Source organism: Lactuca serriola, chromosome 7, assembly GCF_051521515.1.
Source record: "Lactuca serriola cultivar US96UC23 chromosome 7, Lser_US96UC23_V15, whole genome shotgun sequence".
NCBI classification, from domain to species: Eukaryota; Viridiplantae; Streptophyta; class Magnoliopsida; order Asterales; family Asteraceae; genus Lactuca; species Lactuca serriola.
In genome coordinates this window covers 70,450,004-70,469,921 of record NC_136414.1, presented here as the reverse complement: position 1 = coordinate 70,469,921, position 19,918 = coordinate 70,450,004, and the positions used below count along the sequence as shown (strand labels likewise).

The 19,918-nt window shown below is 35.8% G+C and overlaps 1 long non-coding RNA gene across 1 annotated transcript; it reads left to right on the top strand.

Moving 5' to 3' along the window:
• Positions 1 to 15,208: 15,208 nt before the first annotated feature.
• LOC145061360 (uncharacterized) lies at positions 15,209 to 16,257 on the top strand. The gene is made up of 2 exons (XR_013687187.1): positions 15,209 to 15,634; positions 16,071 to 16,257. It is a non-coding gene; the product is annotated as an uncharacterized LOC145061360 (long non-coding RNA).
• Positions 16,258 to 19,918: the final 3,661 nt, after the last annotated feature.

Below are 19,918 nucleotides of genomic sequence, written 5' to 3'. Positions count from 1 at the left end.
CAAACAAGCCTAGTCTCTGATATCACTGATGGGTTTTGAGCATTCTAACACTTCCTAAGTGTACATGCAACCCTAATAAACATTGGATCTATGTTTGTCTAAATACATGCAAAATTTGGTTTCTAAGGTTCATAATCCTATCTAGCATACATGGGAACTTTAATCCTAAAAAGATAGCTAGAAATACATACCTTGTAGTTGATTTTGTTTCCTTGAAACCTTGAGAGCCTAGCACCCCAAGTGTGATGCCTCAAATGCTTCACACAACACCAAATGCTTTTGGAATGACTTTAGAGAGAATGCACACACTCTAAAATCGTCCTATCCCTCACTTCTCTTTGTGTAGCCGATTTTGGTGGAGAATGTGTTCTTTATATAGTGTGACACATCTAGGGTTACACCATGTAAACCCTAATGTGTCATGGCTCTTCATTTCCATGACCCATGGGCTTGTAACTTCTATGGAGCATCCATGGAACATCCTATGGGTTTAACCCAACTTGATAATCCATGGAGCCTTTTAGCCCACTATACAAGTTATGGATGATTTACATAATCAACCCATATATTTAATTAGTTATCATTTGATCACATAATTAATTCCAAATTAATTTCTTGATCGATACTAATTAAATAATACTATTAATATATTAGAACTTATAATATATTAATAAACCACAAATGTTATTTCTCTCATTTAGTCTATCCAAATGCATGATGCCATGCAACCCAAATGGACCATGCCGGGTCGGGTCAAGTACATACCATAAATAGTTATGGACTTAGACACCTTATCCAACAGTTCATATTTGGTTACCCGAAGCTCATGTAGAGGCACCTACGGCAGGATCCGTCATCTTGGCGGGAATTCTTTTAAAATTGGGAACCTACGACTTTTTAAGATTTTCAATACCCATGTTTCCTGAAGCGACACTTTGTTTCATTCCTTTCATCTATACTTTAAGCGTGATTGCTATAATATATACTTCCTTGACCACTTTAAGACAGATACGTCTTAAGAAGATCATTGCTTACTCCTCAGTAGCTCATATGAATCTGGTGACTATTGGTATGTTTAGTCTGAACATACAGGGAATACACTACTTATACGGTACCAAGTGCACCATCTTCACAGACCACAAGAGCCTTCAACACATATTCGACCATAAGGAGTTAAACATGAGACAACGACGTTGGGTCGAATTTCTCAACGACTACGAATGTGCGATTCGTTATCATCCGGGAAAGTCGAATGTGGTGGCTGATGCCCTTAGTCGTAAGGAGTACTCTGGTCAAAGAGTGAAGTCATTAACCATGTCGATCCATTTACATCTGTCAACACAAATCAAGGAAGCTCAAATAGAAGCCTTGAAACCCGAAAACGTGACAGGTGAAACCCTTAGAGGGATGGACAAGAATCTAGAGATCAAGAGTGACGGAGTACGCTACCTCATGAACCGAATCTGGACACCAAAGTTTGGTGGGTTCATAGAGATAGTTATGAACAAAGCACAAAAGACTCCATACTTCGTACACCCAGGTTCAGATAAGATGTATTTGGATCTCAAACAACTCTACTGGTGGCCAAACATGAAATTATAAATTGCTACCTATGTGAGCAAGTGCTAGACTTGCGCCAAGATAAAAGTAGAAGACCAGAAGCCCTCAGGTCTACTCCATCAAGCCGAAATACCTGAGTGGAAATGGGAACAGATTTCCATGGACTTCATAACATAACTACCCAAGACTCAGGGTGGTCATGACACCATTTGGGTGATCGTCGACAGACTAACCAAGTCTGCTCATTTCTTACCATTCAAGGAAACTGATAAGATGGAAAAGCTAACGAGAACCTACATCCGAGAGATCGTGCGACTTCATGGAGTGCCTATGTCTATCATCTTGGACGGAGACAGTAGATTCACTTATAGATTATGGCAATCGTTGCAAAAATCCATGGGAACAAGGTTGGATATGAGTACAACCTATCACCCACAAACTGACGGACAGAGTGAGAGAACGATCCAAACTCTAGAAGACATGTTGCGAGCATGTGTGATCGAATTTGGTAAAGCGTGGGATGTTCACTTACCATTAGTCGAGTTCTCTTACAACAACAGTTATCATACTAGTATCAAGACTGCTCCATTTGAAGCCCTTTACGGCCGTAAGTGCAGATCACCTCTGTGCTGGGTGGAAGTGGGCGACACGCAGTTGGCAAAAGGTCTAGTCCCTGATAGCACTCTCACCGGTTCGGAGATCATTAGGGAAACAACTGAAAAGATCGTCCAAATTCGAGAGCGTCTGAAAACCTCTAGGGATAGGCAAAAGAGCTATGCCGACTAAAGACGAAAACCCTTGGAATTCCAGGTTGGTGACCGCGTTCTACTGAAGGTCTCACCCTGGAAGGGCATGATACGCTTTGGGAAGCGTGGAAAACTAAATCCAAGGTACATTGGACCCTTCGAAATTACTTCAAGGATTGGTCCAGTGGCTTACAGACTTCAACTTATAATCGAGCTTAACAAAGTACATCCAGTGTTCCATGTATCGAACCTGAAAAAGTGTTTGTCCGACGAAACTCTTGTAATTCCACTCGACGAAATCGAACTTAACGAAAATCTTAACTTTGTGGAAGAACCCATCGAGATAATGGATAGAGAGATCAAACGAACTAAACAGAGTCGCATACCAATAGTGAAGGTTCGTTGGAACGCTAAGCGAGGACCTGAATTCACTTGGGAGAGAGAAGATCAGATGCAACAAAAATACCCACATATCTTCCGTAGTCCATTGGCACTTATTTTGTAATTAATTTCGGGACGAAATTCCCTGTAATGAGGGGATGATGTAACAACCCATTACTTCAGGTCAATGTAATGTCTAAAAGTCGAGTATTGTAATCTCTTTGTGAAGTAATAAGAATATCATCAAAAATGAAATGTTCAAAAAACTCCGTTTGAGTACACTATATGGTAGATATCGTGATAAGTTTTCCAAAAATATAAAGAACACTAAAATCTGAGTTATAACGAATGAGTTATGACCAACCTAAGATTCACAACAAAACCGTCAATACGATTAAACGTAAAACGCAAAGTTTTAATAAAATACCTTTTAACCTTAAGTATCTAAATGAAAATCGTAGATATTATTAAACTGTGAACATACATAAAAAGAACGCCCAAATCTGACTTTGTATTGGGAAGTTATGATTTTTCGAAGTTTCGGATGTAGCAGTAGACAGCTAAAAACTCAAAATAGAGATCGACGGATTTTTGACCGAAACAACCTAAACGAAAGTTGAAGACCCTGACCATAGGAATACAACGGTAAAAAGACAGATAAAATCGGACGTCAGATGAAGAAGTTATGGATTTTTAACGGACTTTTCCAGTATCAGCCTGCTAAAAAGGTATTATTAAAAATAAAGTCAAAACTAGCCGACGGAGTCTAAATGAGAGTTGTAGAGTACAGTCTCACCTACGCGTGGATATAAAAAATGCTAGAAACGAAGCTCGTACGCAAGAGTTATGGAATTTAGAAGTTCTGAAAATCGATTTACGCCCCGTGTAAAGGGGTACGCCTAGCATACCAGGTGATAAGGGCGTAGTCCCTTTGGCAGCAGACATCCCATCGTCCGTCAGGAGGATGACGTAAGCGCTGACATACGCTACGCCCCGCGTAAGAGCGTACGCCCAGCGTACGGAGGCGGTTCAGCCTCATATAAAAGGGCGCACTTTTGCTCTGCGTTTTTCCACTCGAAGCCATCCCGACACCCCGGTTTTCATACTCAAGATCAGAAGGAAGTTCTACACTCCCGAGATTCCCGAGAATTTAACTCTCACTAGTCGAAGTTCTACTCGATTCTTCTCTCGACTACTTCAAAACAACCACTTCAATCAAATGAGTTCATACCCCCTTTTATACAAGTTCAAATACTTTATAATGTACTTTTAATACATTTCGGGGGAGAATACAAGTAAACACACGGTTGATCCTGAGTGAAAACGTGAAAACTCTTGTTATACTTTGCATGCATTAGATTTATACAAAATACATAGTATCCAGGGTAGCCATCCTTGTTAAACCATTTTTATGCATTCAAAGAACTTATGATTTATGCTTTGTCAAACATTGTGAAAGAGGATAAACATTTCATACAAAACTATTATTTTAATACAGACTTAGTTGAGAATCTATGAGACGATTACATCTTCAATGCTACCCTTTTGTTAAAAGGTACTACCTAAAGTCTTGTCTATTATAACCAGAGTCTCCCGTTTGGAGAGCGTGTCAAATGTGTATAGATCTATACGGGAAGTCATGATCCCGCGCCCTGACTGTTAGCTACATTCCTTTGGGTGACAGTTTATCATAACGTTTCGACGCCTGAAGACCGTCGCGATATGCATATTATGTTTAGTATGGTTATAAAACACACCGGATAGACAATTATTATGGTATTCTGATTTTATGAATGAGTAGTTATTAAAACTATTCTTCATCTAACGAGTGCGATCTTCTTATAGCTTTATTATATAAAACTATGCCTCAACCTTTTAAGCATGTCAGTTGCTTGCGATTTTCAGTCTTAGACATTAGAGAGTGCATGTTACTTTAAGAAAATAAGGGATTTTCCTGTATCCAAAACAATCAACTAATATGAAAATAAGAGATTTTCCTGGTACAACCATTTACAATTTACGACATGAACATTCATATGCATTTCATACTTTTTATAAGAAAATAAGGGTTTTTCTTAGAAAACGCACGAACTTTGGAATTGTACACATTTTCTCAAAACCGCTTATGAACTCACCAACTTAATTGTTGACACTTTTTCTTTGAAATAACTTGTATTCTCAGGGAACCGCTAAGCAGGTTTGGAAACCAACTTTTGGGGATTAACGCTCTGGCTTTAATTATTTCTTTTTAAATATGTTTATGTATTTATATTTTGAACATGTAACAAATACAATTATGTAAACATTTTGAAACCTTTATATATATGGTGGTGTGTACTTTCCTTACTATGACCCGTTATGATACTGAATATGACGTCATCCACCCCCGAACGTTTCCGCCATTCTGGTTTGGGTGTGTGACATGTTGTAAGATTGCAGGGTGGCCCGTAGCATTCATCAGTCCCTGTTCAACGATGATATTGCGGGAAATCTTTGACTTGTTCATGGATTCCTTCAGATGGTTTAGGCCAAGGCAGGTCTGTTCGCAAGGCTATGAGAGGGCCACATCGTGTTTGGAATCGAGGAATGGTAGTTCGTGGGAGACCAGGTATGAGGCAAGTGTTGGATTAGTGTCTAAGTCCATAACTATTTTGGTATGTACTTGACCCGATGGTGCATGGTCTTTTTGGGTTGCCTTCACCAAAACAACTTGATAGGATGAATTATGGAGAGAAAGGATTAAATATGATTTATTAATGTATTATGAGAATAATATATTAAAGAAGAAATCATATTGTTTAATAAATATTAGTCAATAATTAATTGGTAATTAGTTTTGTGACTAAAAGAGATTAATTAAACTTAAAGGACTGGAATTGTAATTATAAGATAATTGCAATTAGGCCATGGATTGCCTTGTATTAAGGAGTGGACGAATTCTATGGGGAAACCCATAAGGAAATCGTCCAAGGCCTTAAGGAAAGGGATCCATGGGTTGCTTAGGGCTTAAGCATCCAAATTAGGGTTTCCTTGTTAGATAACCCTAATAGCCTAACTATATATACATCCCTTATGACCCAAAAACGTGAAAAAAAGACTTCTCTGGGGTTTGTAGACGGTTTTGGGCAGCCTCCATCATCTCTCCTCCTCATCCTCTTGCTCTTGGTGTTTGTGAACCATTAGAGGAGTGACATTTGTGACTCTAAGCTTTCTAAAGTCAATACAAGAAGGATTTGGGATTGTTATTGCTACATAACAATCAAGGTAATATCTTAAACCCATTCTTATGTTAATATGATTACTTGTATTCTAGAATTAGGGTTTATAGTATTGGATAACTTGCATGTACAATAGAGAAACCTAGATCCAAGCATTAGGTTTGTATGAGCACATAGGATGTTCTTATGGCCAAAACCCATCAGTGGTATCAGAGCCTAGATTGGTTTCTATTGTATTGATGCCTTGTATATTGAAAAAAATTCGATTTTTGTGGTTCTGCATGATAGACTCGGCGAGTCCCACTGTGGACTCGACGAGTTGCCCCCTACTCGGCGAGTTCGAGCGTCAGATGGAGCTATTTTCAGGATTTCTTGCTGTTTATCTTTGAGATACTTGCCTTTATCATATTAGATCAATATAAATCCGATTTTATGATATATATGAGTATATTCTTGATCTAATTGAAGATATTTATCAATTAATAAAATATTTATTTCCTTATGTGATAATTGACTAATTATTTTGATTAAATTGGTAAATTGTTTTGCAAGAAATCATTAAATAAATCAAATATGGATAATTATGTGATTAAATGTTAATTTAGATTATATGTTATTTGATCCTTGTGTTATGAAATGGTTCATATTTTCCCCTTTAGGTTTTATAGTTTAAATTTGAACTCAAAAGTTTTGTTGCTTTGAAATTTAAATAGTTGAAACCCTAATGTTTTGAAAAAAGGTTTCAAAACTTGCCCTCAAGTTTTGGAATTTTAATTTTGATTAATAGTTTAATTTTGATGTATATTTAAATTCTAAACCCTAATGTTTTGAAATGTTTCAAAACTTGTCCTCAAGTTTTGGAATTTAAAAGTTGATTAAAATTTTAATTAGGATTGTTAAATTCTAAAACCCTAGTTTTGTTTTGAAAACCCTTATGGTTTTATTAATTAATTAAGATGTATAATTAAAAGAGGTTTAATAAATCCATAAAAGTTTTGGTTTACAATTTAATTGAATTAAAGGTATAATTATTAAATTTGACCACCTAGTATTTTAAAAGTGTAAAATATACCCTATACTATATATAACATTAAAAGTCTAACATTATATATATGTATGAATAAAAGTCAGTTTTACCGTTAGTAGGCCTCATTCACGAAGCTGGTCTATCAGGGGTGTTTAAGGAAATTGCCTATAAAATGGCGATTGAATGGGTATCCACTCTTACCCACCACACTCTTGACTAGTGGAGGGTCGTTAGCCGAACGGGTAGGATAGGACGAAACCTTCCATTATAAGTATAATGAAGTACAAAAGTAACTAAATGTTTTTTTTTAAATTCCCAATCTTAGTTACTTAGGCAAAGTGAATTGATGCAATTCCATGAAATTACACTTTGTGCCATTGCGAAGATGTTAGTGGAGCGTGTGTGGTTTACCGGCACACTAAATGGGTCTAAGCAAAGGTGGCAAAGGGTGACTGAATGTTTGTCATAGTTCGGTGGAGCGTGTGTGGTTTACCGGCACATCGAATAGGTAACTGTAACATGTGAGGGCACCATGTAAGTTTGCATGGTTATTCACACCCGCTTTGTGATCCTCGGCATCCCAGTCACAAACTAGAGGGGCGTATCGAGATTTAAACATGCCATTGAAATGTTCAATGAATCTCAAAGGATCTGGGAGTTTTCATAGAATTAAAACTTAAATTTCTTTTTCGTTTTTCATGGTGGAAATTAGTGAATCGTCATTCACTTAGCTTCAAATATTCTGCAACTAGATTACGACATCCCTTTTCTAGGTTGTAGCATATTGTGTTGGGTCATAGCCTTAGTATCTCATTTGGGTGATTTACTAAGGACTCAATCAATCAACTAACTTGAATTCATTTTCTCCCGTTTTGTAGATGTCAAAGTACGACAACTATGGTCTTCCCAAATCCCATGGAACAAGCATTCCGCATGAAGATGATATTCCATGATTCGATCGAGGAACAAGAGATCATGCTTCACTTCCTCCACCTCCTCCAATTATTCTCCCTAACCCACAAGATCGAAGGCTTGAAAAGTTCAATCTCACTCAAGCCCTTTTGGCAAGTAAACAAGGAAAGTCAGTGCGTGCACACGTCTTAGAGATGAAGTCACACATTGATAGGTTAAGAATATTGGGATCTGTTGTCTGTGAGGAGATGGCTGTTGATTGGGTTCTTCAGTCACTTCCTAACTCATATAGTGAGTTCGTAAGAGAGTACTATATGATGAACTACGATGTGACCCTTATAGATCTCACCTATATGTTTATTGTTGTTGAATCAGCAATGGTTTGGCGCAATAGAAAAGCAAGGTTGATTGGTGAATCTGCCTTCAAGACCTCTATGGATATAGACAATGGCAAAGAAAGACATGATATGATCGAAAAGTTTGATCATAAGAGAAAGGCAATGTCTGAAGTAGTTCCATGTCCTGTTCCAAAAGAGTTAATTTGCTTTTATTGCCAAAAGAAGGGGCAATGGAGAAGAAGCTGCCCTATTTACCTAAGAGATCTAAGAGATGGGAGAGTCAAAACGTATGGCTTTGCTTTAGGTAAAATCCATTGACTAACTCTTTTAAGCTTCATTCTAGATTCTTAATACATAATGTGATAAGATTACAATTGATGTTTTGTAGGATCGAAGAAAAGAAAGGAAGCTTAAGGGAAGAAGTGAGCAGAATCTAACCGTGAAGAAATGGATTTCGATCGCATTACTTGAAGATTAGATTATTGAGCTACTACTTAGAGTTAGAATTAGATTGCTAAGAAATATGTATTAGCATAGTTTTTTCAATAAATTGCATTGTAAGGACAAATTTTTCCCGCAATAAAATAAATTTTGATTTTATATTATTTATTTATCCTTGCAATGGCGTGTATGAAAAATTGATGTTAGAATGTTTCTATTATTAGCAATAATGGATTTGATTCTTAATTATGTTATTTGTCATCGCCCAAGTTTCAATTGGACAGAAACTTGAAATCATGCAACTTGGTTGCACGATGAATGAGAAATTCCATATTTGAAAATTAGACTACTTCATTGACAAAGTGTCAAGTGAAGGACTAGGAGATCGAGTACACAAAGTTGCGTGTTGATCAAGTCCACCATAAGAGTAACAAGATATTCGTCATGATTTACTAAAGGTTTTGTAAATATGATTATACTTATAAGATTAAGTGTAATTATGAATTGATTGCAAAAGTTTAAATCAATAGTAGAACGAATAAGAAGAATCAAGTAAGCAGAAAGATAAAAGTTTCTCCATTCTAAGAAGAAGGGAGAGTACCTTTTATGCTTTATGATATGTCTTGATGATTAAGAACCATATCTCAATTGATCCTCTAAGTGAGTCTTAGTGCAATTATATGCCTAAGAAGAGGAATCAAGAATTGAAGAAATGGTTAAATCAAGAAGTCAATCATACTTCGTTCCAAAACAAGTCTTAGAGTTAAGATTGTGAAATTGAGTGATAAGTATTAAGAAGGTTTATAACATTCATCAAATGTGGAAAGTTGTGATGTCTTGGATAAGACAAAGACCAACTAGGACCAATTTATGAAATGTTTTGATAAAAACTACACTAACTCTTGAATATTTGTTTGTCAAGAAATGTTTATTGACAAGAGAATCTTATATGTCAAGGAGTCAGTGGGAGTCTTAATGGTCTTGAAAGGTTTCAAGAACAAATCAAAATAGACCTTATCGATCATCACTAGCACACGAGTTGAAGTTTAGAACCTAACGTGTTGACATTATTTTGTTTCTGTGCCATTCCAAATAAGTTAATTATGCATGTGAGTTCTATGAGTTCTCATTTGAATGCATAAAAGGCAAGGACCTTGATCAATGAAAAGTACATTGATAAGAAAGGGTGAGCTGCTTAACTACTTGGAAGACATGATGGGCAGTTGTGCTACCATAAGGCAAGAAATCAAGATTAAGAAAGTTCGGTCCATATGAGTTTGAATTTGTCGTAAACTTTGGTTTTTGACAAATTCACATGGATAGGAACACATACACCATTAAAATCTAAGTGTCATAAGATTCCCTCCTTCATGAAAATGACTGTGAGAAATGCTTTCACTAATAGAGATTTTAAGAAGGTAGTGATTGTAAAATTGTATTCTCGAATTCGATTATGGTTACGGTATCCCTTTCCATGATTCGAATTGTGAGATTTGGAAATTAGTTTGAATTGTTTTATGAGCTATCTATGGCAAAGGTGTATAAGTTTAAGAAGCCTTGATAAAAGATTATCAAAGCATTGGGTATTAGAAATATGAACTTAAAGAAATTCATTAGGCATTGTTTTTCTGGAAGTTAAGATGGTTTTTGAATACATGTCAAAGCTAGTGGGAGCATAAGTGTTATGTTTATAATAATCATCATGATAGTGGGAGCATAAATGTTATGATTGTATGATTATTAAGGCAAGTATTGCAAGTTAGCAATATTAATTATATAAAAACAAGAGTTACACCTTGCAAAGTCGTAAGGGTTGTAAAGTTGTTTTGCTATAATTAAGGGAGAGAATATTATGCTTCATTTCAAATCTAAAGGCTTAGGTTGTGGAATGTTAATAATTTAGTCAAGGAAACATAGTGCGTTCTTAAAAATCCGATTATGATTACGGCATTCCTCTTCATAGTTCGAATTTTGAGAACGTAGCACATAAAATATTATGGCAGAAGATTGATAAAGTATCGAATCTTCGTGTAAGACATTATGCATCGTGTTCCATACGCTTCGAATATAGGATTGATTGCAAATGCTATAATATTTGAACATTCTAAAATTTTCAAAATGTCTAGCGCATTTAGAGGAAAAAGGACAAGAATCGGTTTTGACTAAGATAATTAAACAACTATCAAAGGACAATCCAAAGTTCGCCGAGGATTGGTCGCTTGTGAGTAGTTGGAAGTATAGTATTGGATGGACCATATCGACATTATTATGAATAGATAAGATTCTATTAAGAATGAGTTGTCGTATGGAAAATATGGAAACGTGTCCATATTGGGAATTGAATATTGAAAATCTATGTCTAGATTAGAAACTTTTATGCAAAATGATGTTCAAAGGAATGTACTTTGAGTGAGAGACATCATATATAAGGAATTGTATTGTAACAATCTCCGTTGGAGGACTTAGTAATATCATTGGCAATAGTCATTGTGACTTTAGTGCAGTGACATTACGAAAGGATCATTGCATAAATGTTAGAATCTAACATATTCCATAAGTGGCAAGAATTTGATATTCTTTCACTTGTGAAAAGGATTAGGAGTTGTGAAATGAGTATGATTGGAAATGTGTTCATTTGATCTATTTCACAAAGTAAGAACCATAGGTAAACATTGGGTGCATGCTAAGAGCATGGGACAAGTGTTGTGATAATTCAAGTAAAAAAAAAGTTGATTACCCGAAACAACAAATAATCAGTAATCGATATGGTGATAAATAAAAGGTGTTTTATTTATGCTCAAATGTTTGAGGCCATATGGGATTAGTATTATTCTTGTGTTTCACTTTGCATATTTTGACTTCCTGAATAATTTAATTGGTTGAGAACAGTCAAATTATTCGAACGGGCCACAGTCGTTCATATGTTGGGAGTAGGTATGAATGAAGACTGTCGTGAATTGGTGTGTGGATTGTCTAAAAGGTATTAGACATAAGCAAATGTTTGCTGCGACGTTCATGAGTGCTTATGAATATGATTTGAGCATTGGATTAAACCCACGCTCAACTTGGATCACTCCATGAATTGTATCACGAGTGATTGGTGAGTCGATAACATCTTATATTCTTAAAAACGAGATGTGTGAGTTGTATCTTGCAAATCGGTTGCACATTGATAATATGTAAACACACCAGTAACTTGGTGTCATAAAACATATTGTTGTGTGTGATTCGGTGAGTAAGTGCAAGTGAGCATTGTATCAAAGTTTATCCGTTCCTTTTATCCAAAGTAGGATAAAAGCGATATCTTTGGGCCCCTCGATGATTTAGTGATGACAAACGTAAATGCTTGGCCGGGCTAGGGCTAATTTGATTTGTTCAATTAGTCAGTCGTCATAAATTGAAAGTCGAGAAATAGTACAAAGGAGAATGATTAGAAATCATGTCTTACGATATCTAGAATGGAGGAATATATGATCTCTTATCTAAAGGACACGTGTATCTGATAAGATCAGAGTTGACAGCGGCTTTGGAAAGCTACGATTGCAGATCAGGATCTGAAGTCATACGCATAATGGTTATTAGACTTATCCAATTGGGAGACTGTTGGATTAGTGTCTAAGTCCATAACTATTTTGGTATGTACTTGACCTGATGGTGCATGGTCCTTTCGAGTTGCCTTCACCAAAGCAACTTGATAGGATGAATTATGGAGAGAAAGGATTAAATATGATTTATTAATATATTATGAGAATAATATATTAAAGAAGAAATCATATTGTTTAATTAATATTAGTCAATAATTAAGTGGTAATTAGTTTTGTGACTAAAAGAGATTAATTAAACTTAAGGGACTGGAATTGTAATTATAAGATAATTGCAATTAGGCCATGGATTGCCTTGTATTAAGGAGTGGACGAATTCTATGGGGAAACTCATAAGGAAATCGTCCAAGGCCTTAAGGAAAGGGATCCATGGGTTGCTTAGGGCTTAAACATCCAAATTAGGGTTTCCTTGTTAGATAACCCTAATAGCCTAACTATATATACATCCCTTGTGACCCAAAAACGTGAAAAAAAAGACTTCTCTGGGGTTTGTAGACGGTTTTGGGCAGCCTCCATCATCTCTCCTCCTCATCCTCTTGCTCTTGGTGTTTGTGAACCATTAGAGGAGTGACATTTGTGACTCTAAGCTTTCTAAAGTCAATACAAGAAGGATTTGGGATTGTTATTGCTACATAACAATCAAGGTAATATCTTAAACCCATTCTTATGTTAATATGATTGCCTGTATGCTAGAATTAGGGTTTATAGTCTTGGATAACTTGCATGTACAATAGAGAAACCTAGATCCAAGCATTAGGGTTTGTATGAGCACATAGGATGTTCTTATGGCCAAAACCCATCAGCAAGACCATGGTTGGTCCTGTGGTGTTCAACATAGCACCGGGTTGGTGTTGAGGTGGTTTAGGTAGCTTTGCCTGTTGAAGTTTCTTTCGAAAGTCGCGTGAGGCGACTATGAGGGTGTTCCTTGGCTCAACAACCGGTCGCAAACCCGATATTTATAATAGTTGGAAGATAAGTTGGGATCACGGAGGTCTTAGTCAATTTGGAAAGTAGATAAGAGGCAGCATGATGTTTTAGGCAAAAGTATTGATTTGAGGATTCGTGTGCATGGAGTAGCTTGTGGGTCAAAAGTTCTAAGTCACTTGCAGTTGGATTAAATAATATCAAAGTAATTAATTTGACCTTGTTGTGCAATTCTCATTTGAGTCTAACCGTTGCAAGGATGAATATTCTACTCGGAGCATTATCTAAGCCTTTTGTCAAGTATAATTGTTCTGCAGCTGTTCATGGTCAGTGGTTTTGTTCTATTCGTAGCATCAAGATGATCAGGGTTAGACGAGTATGTTGGTCTGTTATTCGATAAAGGTTGGGTTTGGTAATTTTATAGCGTGGGCGTTCTGTTAGGAAGTCAGACCAATGCGGAATTTAGGTTTCAGAGAGGTAGAAGTGGGTTCCTTCAAGGACTTAGGGTTTGTTTTCTTCGGGATGGAAATTTCGGTTGTCTTGGGAAGGTTATCTTATGCGCATAATTTCTCGGTTGTGTTCCTCATAATGGTTGTTTTGTTATGGGTATTAGTAAGGAGTGATTTTGAGGACGAAATCTAATTTAAGTGGTGGAGAGTTGTAACATTTGGTTTCAGATTTGCCTCATTGCTTGGGGTTACGGCCCAATCATCAGTTGTCATGGGGCTTAGGGCTTCGATAAAGGAAAGATTTGCCCCATTTCGGATGTAGTTGCGAAGGTATAAGTGATCCATGTATTCGATTGTGTCTTCGGAAGCCAAGGGCATGACTGTAATTTGATATTTCGGTCTTTTATGAAGTTTGGGTTTTGTTCGGGAGGTTTTAAGGTTTGGGTGTGTTGTTAGGAGCGTAGGGATTCTCGCCTCCTTTTTGTGGATATAAGGTTCGTTGGAAGCGAACTTAGGATGAGGGAGTTATGGTAGTTTGAAGATTTTGGCAGATTTGGCCCCTAGAGGAAATATTTGGCAGATCAGTCCCCTGCATGCAAGGATGCATGCGCATGCTTAGCTGGGTATGCCCAACATAATCTGGGGTACGCCCAGCGTATAAAGAAAAGTTGTCGCATATGGTCTTTGGGTACTCTCAGTGTACCAAGGGGTACGTGGGGCGTACTCCCTTTAGTCATGAAACCCTAAATTAGGACCCTCGGCCCTATTTAAACCCCATTTCTTTCATGAGCCTCATCTTGTATCCATCCCTCATCATCCTAAACCCTAAAAGACGACCTTTAGCCATATTTTGGAGCATTTAAGTCATTGTGAAGGATCTTTGAGCATATTTGTTTACATTGAAGAACTTGGAGCTTGTTGAAGAGTCACTACCTGGAGGGGAGCTTGTAGATCCAGAGGTTTTCCATATTTTGCAGTTTATTGGAGGTAAAAAGCTTTGATATTGTCTTCTTATTTCATAAATCTACTTTGAGTAGGTTTTTGGCCATTTAGTCCCTTTTGCTTGGTCTTGGTGAGCTAGGGCTGTTTTGGGAGCTCAATCTAGTAGATCTGGACATTTCTAAGGTCCCTCATTCATAAATGTGTAAGCTTTGTGGAGTTTTTGAGTTCATGTATGTTCATGTTGGGTTTTAATGGATTAAAATAGTTATTGGGTCTCAATGAGTCATGTTCTTGTTGGGTTATTGATTGTGTTTAGATTGATCTATACCATGTTTTGATATGTTTTTCAATGTTTAAACTTTGTGGACATCAAATTATTTGTTTTATATGTCTATATATTATGCTAGAAAGTAAAATATATGACAACAGAAAAAGACCATAAATCAAGTTGACCCAATGATTCAACCGATTGAACCGTAAACCGATAATCACACCGGATCAACTGAAAACCCGGGTTTTAAAACATTGATCTAAACTAAAATTAGATTAACAAAATGGACTAATTTTGTAAATTTGAAAAGTGAAGATCCAATTGGAAAATCAAAGCGGAGGCATATAGTATAAATATAGAGTAACCGGGTGACGATTAGGGATATTTGTTTTACGACTCAGAGTATGAGAATGAGGCAGTGAGAGGAACAAGGGTTTCTGAGGGTGGTTGCCGCCTCTCCATGCCGATGATTTCCATTGTTTTCTTTCAAACTCCAACAACCCTCTGATATATATATGTATATATTTATATATATTCGTATGTATGTATGTGTATGTATATATAGAGAGAGACAGAGAAAGATCGTTGAAGTTATGACATGCAATTCCCCATCCAAACACCCCTAAACCCAGAGGCTATGATGATTAAAAGTGATCTGAGTCAAATCGGGACATGATTTGAGATTATCCGCAGCTTGGCAGGGCATATAATCGGAGGACGGCGATTGTGAGAATGCAACCTCTGTATTTGCAGCCATGGCGGTTTAATCCTCTTGTTCCGATCGTAAAACAGATCTGAGCCTCCGATAAATACACACTTCAAAGTATGTGAAATCACTTATCTTATTTTTAACTTTTTGTGATATTCCTGAGTTTTTTTTTTCTTCGTTTATTAGTTTGATTCCTCGTTTTGAGATGTTCTAATGATTTTAGCATGCTCTAGGGTTTCAAATTTTGTTTAACATATCACATCTATGTAAATTCACTTTTTGGATTTTGTAAAAGATTATTACGATTTGATTTCATCTTGACTTTTATTGGATTATCTCGATATTGTTTTTAAATTTTTAATCACAATATTGTGAATTTTAATCACAATCTTTGATTATGAAATCAAACAAGTTGATTTCGGTTTAATTTCTGGTTACTACCATTTGTTTTTTGTTATTTTTCCTAAAATCTTAAAAGTGGAATCGATGTATCCATAAAATCTTAATCTCTTATAAATATGTTTTCATTAACTTTGTATTTTGTATACAGCTCGAAAATACGTTTGTCTCTACAACAAAGAACAGAATGTCAGGTTAGTTTTCATGCTTTTTTGATTAATCATTCCGTGTGTTTTTATTGTTTATGCATGATGTATGTTAAGTGTGTGTTGTCTATTGTGATTTGTTTTCAAAACAAAATTATTGCATAATGTATGTTTGGTGTTTGTGTTGTGTTGTGCATTGAAAGCTTTATTTTTTTCGGATTATTTTTAGAAATTCATTAATAGCATCGTACTTTTAAAAATTACATTTTTTTTTTGTTATTTTAAGATGATATCGAAAATTAAATTTTTTTTTGTACAATGAAGCTCATGGGACTATTTTCTGGAAACAAATAAATACTTTTACTATTTTACACTAGTTTACTATAATTTTTTCTTGGATTTATGTTTTGTCCCCGTTAGACCAAATATTGAAAAACATTTATAGGGACCATTTATGTTTTTATTGTCCTAGTTAGATCAAAGATTATTTTTTTTATAGGGACCGTTTTTGTAATTAATAATGACTATTTATAGGGACAATTTCTTTAGGGGTAATCTCTTTAGGTATAAGCAAAGAATGCAATTGTTTTCTCCTCGTTTTAGGAGGAAATGCAAAGGTGTGTGAAATTGTATCTTACTTGCATTGACTTCTTTTTTTTTTTTTTTTTTTTTAATTCCAACATCATATTTTAATTTAGAGTAAATTACTAAAATTGTCCCTATGGTTTGGTCAAAATTTCACATTTGGTCTCTAATTTTATGTATGCAAGAGACGAAAAACGCAACAAAATCAAACCATTGGGACGATCCGAGTGCAAAAGAAAAGTTAGGGACCAAATGTGAAATTTTCACCAAACCACAGGGGACGATTTCAGTAATTTACTTTTTATTTGCCTATTGGATTTTTGATAAATTTATGTGGTAAATTATCATCGAAGTACAAATCAACTTAAAAAGTAACCAAAAACGAAAGAAAAGTAACTCTAATTAAACCAATTCACAAAAATAGTAAAATATTAAACAAATCATTAAATACTAAACCAAAATCTATGTAAACTAATAAGTTAAAAAAAAAAAAAAAGCTTTAAAGCATGATTATTTTTTGTGCAAAATTCAAATCTAAATATCGAAGAGTGTTTTTAAAAGTAGGTCGAATTTACTTTTCAATCTCCGGTACTGTAAAATTAAAAAACTCGATTGAATTAGATTCTTCAACAAATAAATGTTTGTTGTTGATTTGTTGATTTCCAAATATATAGGTTGTTTTTTTAAGACACAATAATTTTACTTGCTTTATTTTTAATAAATTTACCAAAAAGTCACGTGAATGGTCCTTAAGGTTTACAAAATATCGCATTTTGAGGATTTCCTAGCAAAAAGTCACGTGAATGGTCCTTAAGGTTTCAGTTCATTGCACAATTGGTCCTTGACCCTAACCCTGTCACTTTTGTACCGTTAGTGCAGGGGTAATTTTGTCTAGGAAAATCAGATCTTGCTATGTTTTCATTTGATCACTTTTTCACAACTCTCAAAATGGCAACCTCTCTCCTTCTTCCATTATTCTTGTAGATTAGAACAACAAACCAAATACACCGGTGTGAATCGTGTCTACCCTCTACCACCAAATTTGGCCTTATCGATGTCTAAATTGAAGTCGAAGACTATCGGAAATCGACCACCCCTTCTTGTGATTTGTAATCCACCACTGAAAGCCTCCTAATTTTTTCCTTTATTCGTTTCATTCTCGCTCAGACGGAGACCACTACCTCTTTTTTTTGTTATCCTTTCGTGGTTGCCAGAAATGAACAGACAAGAGACCACCGGAGCAGCTCTTGCTGCTGTGGTGGTCGATGTCAATTGACTGCCTCCGTTTTTGCCTTCTTCGACCAGATAGGAGATGAAGAACCCTCCCCCCTCCCCCTTGATTCCTTCTTTCGTTCATTCTTTACTCGAAAAGACGAAGACCGGAGAATCCCGTTCCCTGTCCTTCCCCTCTTGTGTTTCAAGACGATAGGACCAGAAGAAGAATGGAGCCGCCAGAGCAACCGTGCGTTGCCGACCTCCCTCCTATCGCGATTGTTGAACCATCAAATCACCACTTGACTGCCATCACAACCAGCTGCTGCCTCCGATCTTCTCCCTTCTTTTGTCGATCGAACACCGCCGGAGGAGCTCCCATCGACAACTCTTGTTCATCCTGTTCCCAATCTGATAATCAGATGAACAACACATCGTACCCTTCTTTTTGTACATTTGGTGGTGTTGAAAAAACGAGTCCCTGCATTTGTGATTTTATATAAAAATCAGTCTTTTGTTGAAGTCTTTGCAAACAAAGTTCCATTTGGTTATGGTGACTGCGTGATGAAAAGACAAAATTGCCCCTACACTAACGGTACAAAAGTGACGGGGTTAGGGTCAAGGACCAATCGCGCAATGAACTGAAAACTTAAGGACCATTCGTGTGACTTTTTGCTAGGAAGTCCTAAAAGTGCGATATTCTGTAAACCACAGGGACCAATTGTGAAATTTTGTCTAAAACATATAATTTTTGACAAAAGATTGATTAATTTGAACTTTTTTTACATAATCATTTTATATGTATTTTTGTATTAAGATTTGATACATTAAAAACTTAACATCTCTATTTAAATCATATCAAATATATATATATATATATATATATATATATATATATATATATATATAATCATACAGTATTGTCTCAAAATATAAACGAAATGAAAAGACATCATGACAACGTTGGGTCGGAACAACATACTTAATATATTTCCTCTAAACAAAGAAACTTCATTGTTTCGATCATCTCATCATTCATTTGCATCGGCATTGTCGATACTAATATCCACAGTAACCCATCAGTTTTGAATGAGAACCCAAATAGCCCACAAACCATCTCCTGTTTGAGAAAAAAAAAATCCAATTTCCTTCATACTTTGATAAACCTCGATACAACTTGAAATCATTATTTATAGAAAGTCAAAAACATCATTTTACATATTCACTTGAAATCATTATTTATAGAAAGTCAAAAACATCATTTTACATATTCTTTTGAATATGCATCGAATCACAAAATTTGATAATTTGACAATAAAATGTAAACCACATCTCTGCTTATGATTGTTTCATCCAAAACAAGATAAACAGAAGATGGATTGGATATTATGAAGATACATCCATTCTTATATAGTGGAGTAAATAATTGTAGTTGAAAGTTATCATAGACCAAATTAGGGCTGGCAATTCTCGACAAGACACGCAACACGACCCGCGACACGATACGAAATAAATGGGATTGGGTTGAGTTTTTCAACCCGCCAACCTGCTAACCCGTCAACCTGCCAACCCGTTTATTAAACGGGTCATATATGAGTTTCTTAAAAAATAAACGGGTTGACCCGCCAACCTGTTTATATTCTTAATAAAAAAATTATTATATTTTTAAATGTATTTATGTATCAAGTATTAATATTTAATAAGTATTATATAATATATACCATTTATTCATAGACCATTTGATTGTTTTGACATTATTACTCATGGTGGATGGTCTAAGGTCATAAGTCATAACCTATAAGGCTAAGTCTGTAACATGTTTCTACGAATGTTTTTAATTTTCATTTGGATGTTTAAGACTTAAATATCTTAAATTTAGACCCATGAACCCAAATCTGACCCACGAACCCGCCAACTTGTGAACCCGTATAAATAAATGGGTTGGTGGGTCATATATGGGTTTATGTTCCAAACCCGTCAACCCGTGACCCGCCAACCCGTGACCTGTATATTTAAATGGGTCGTGTTTGGGTTGGCATATTTTGACCCGCCAACC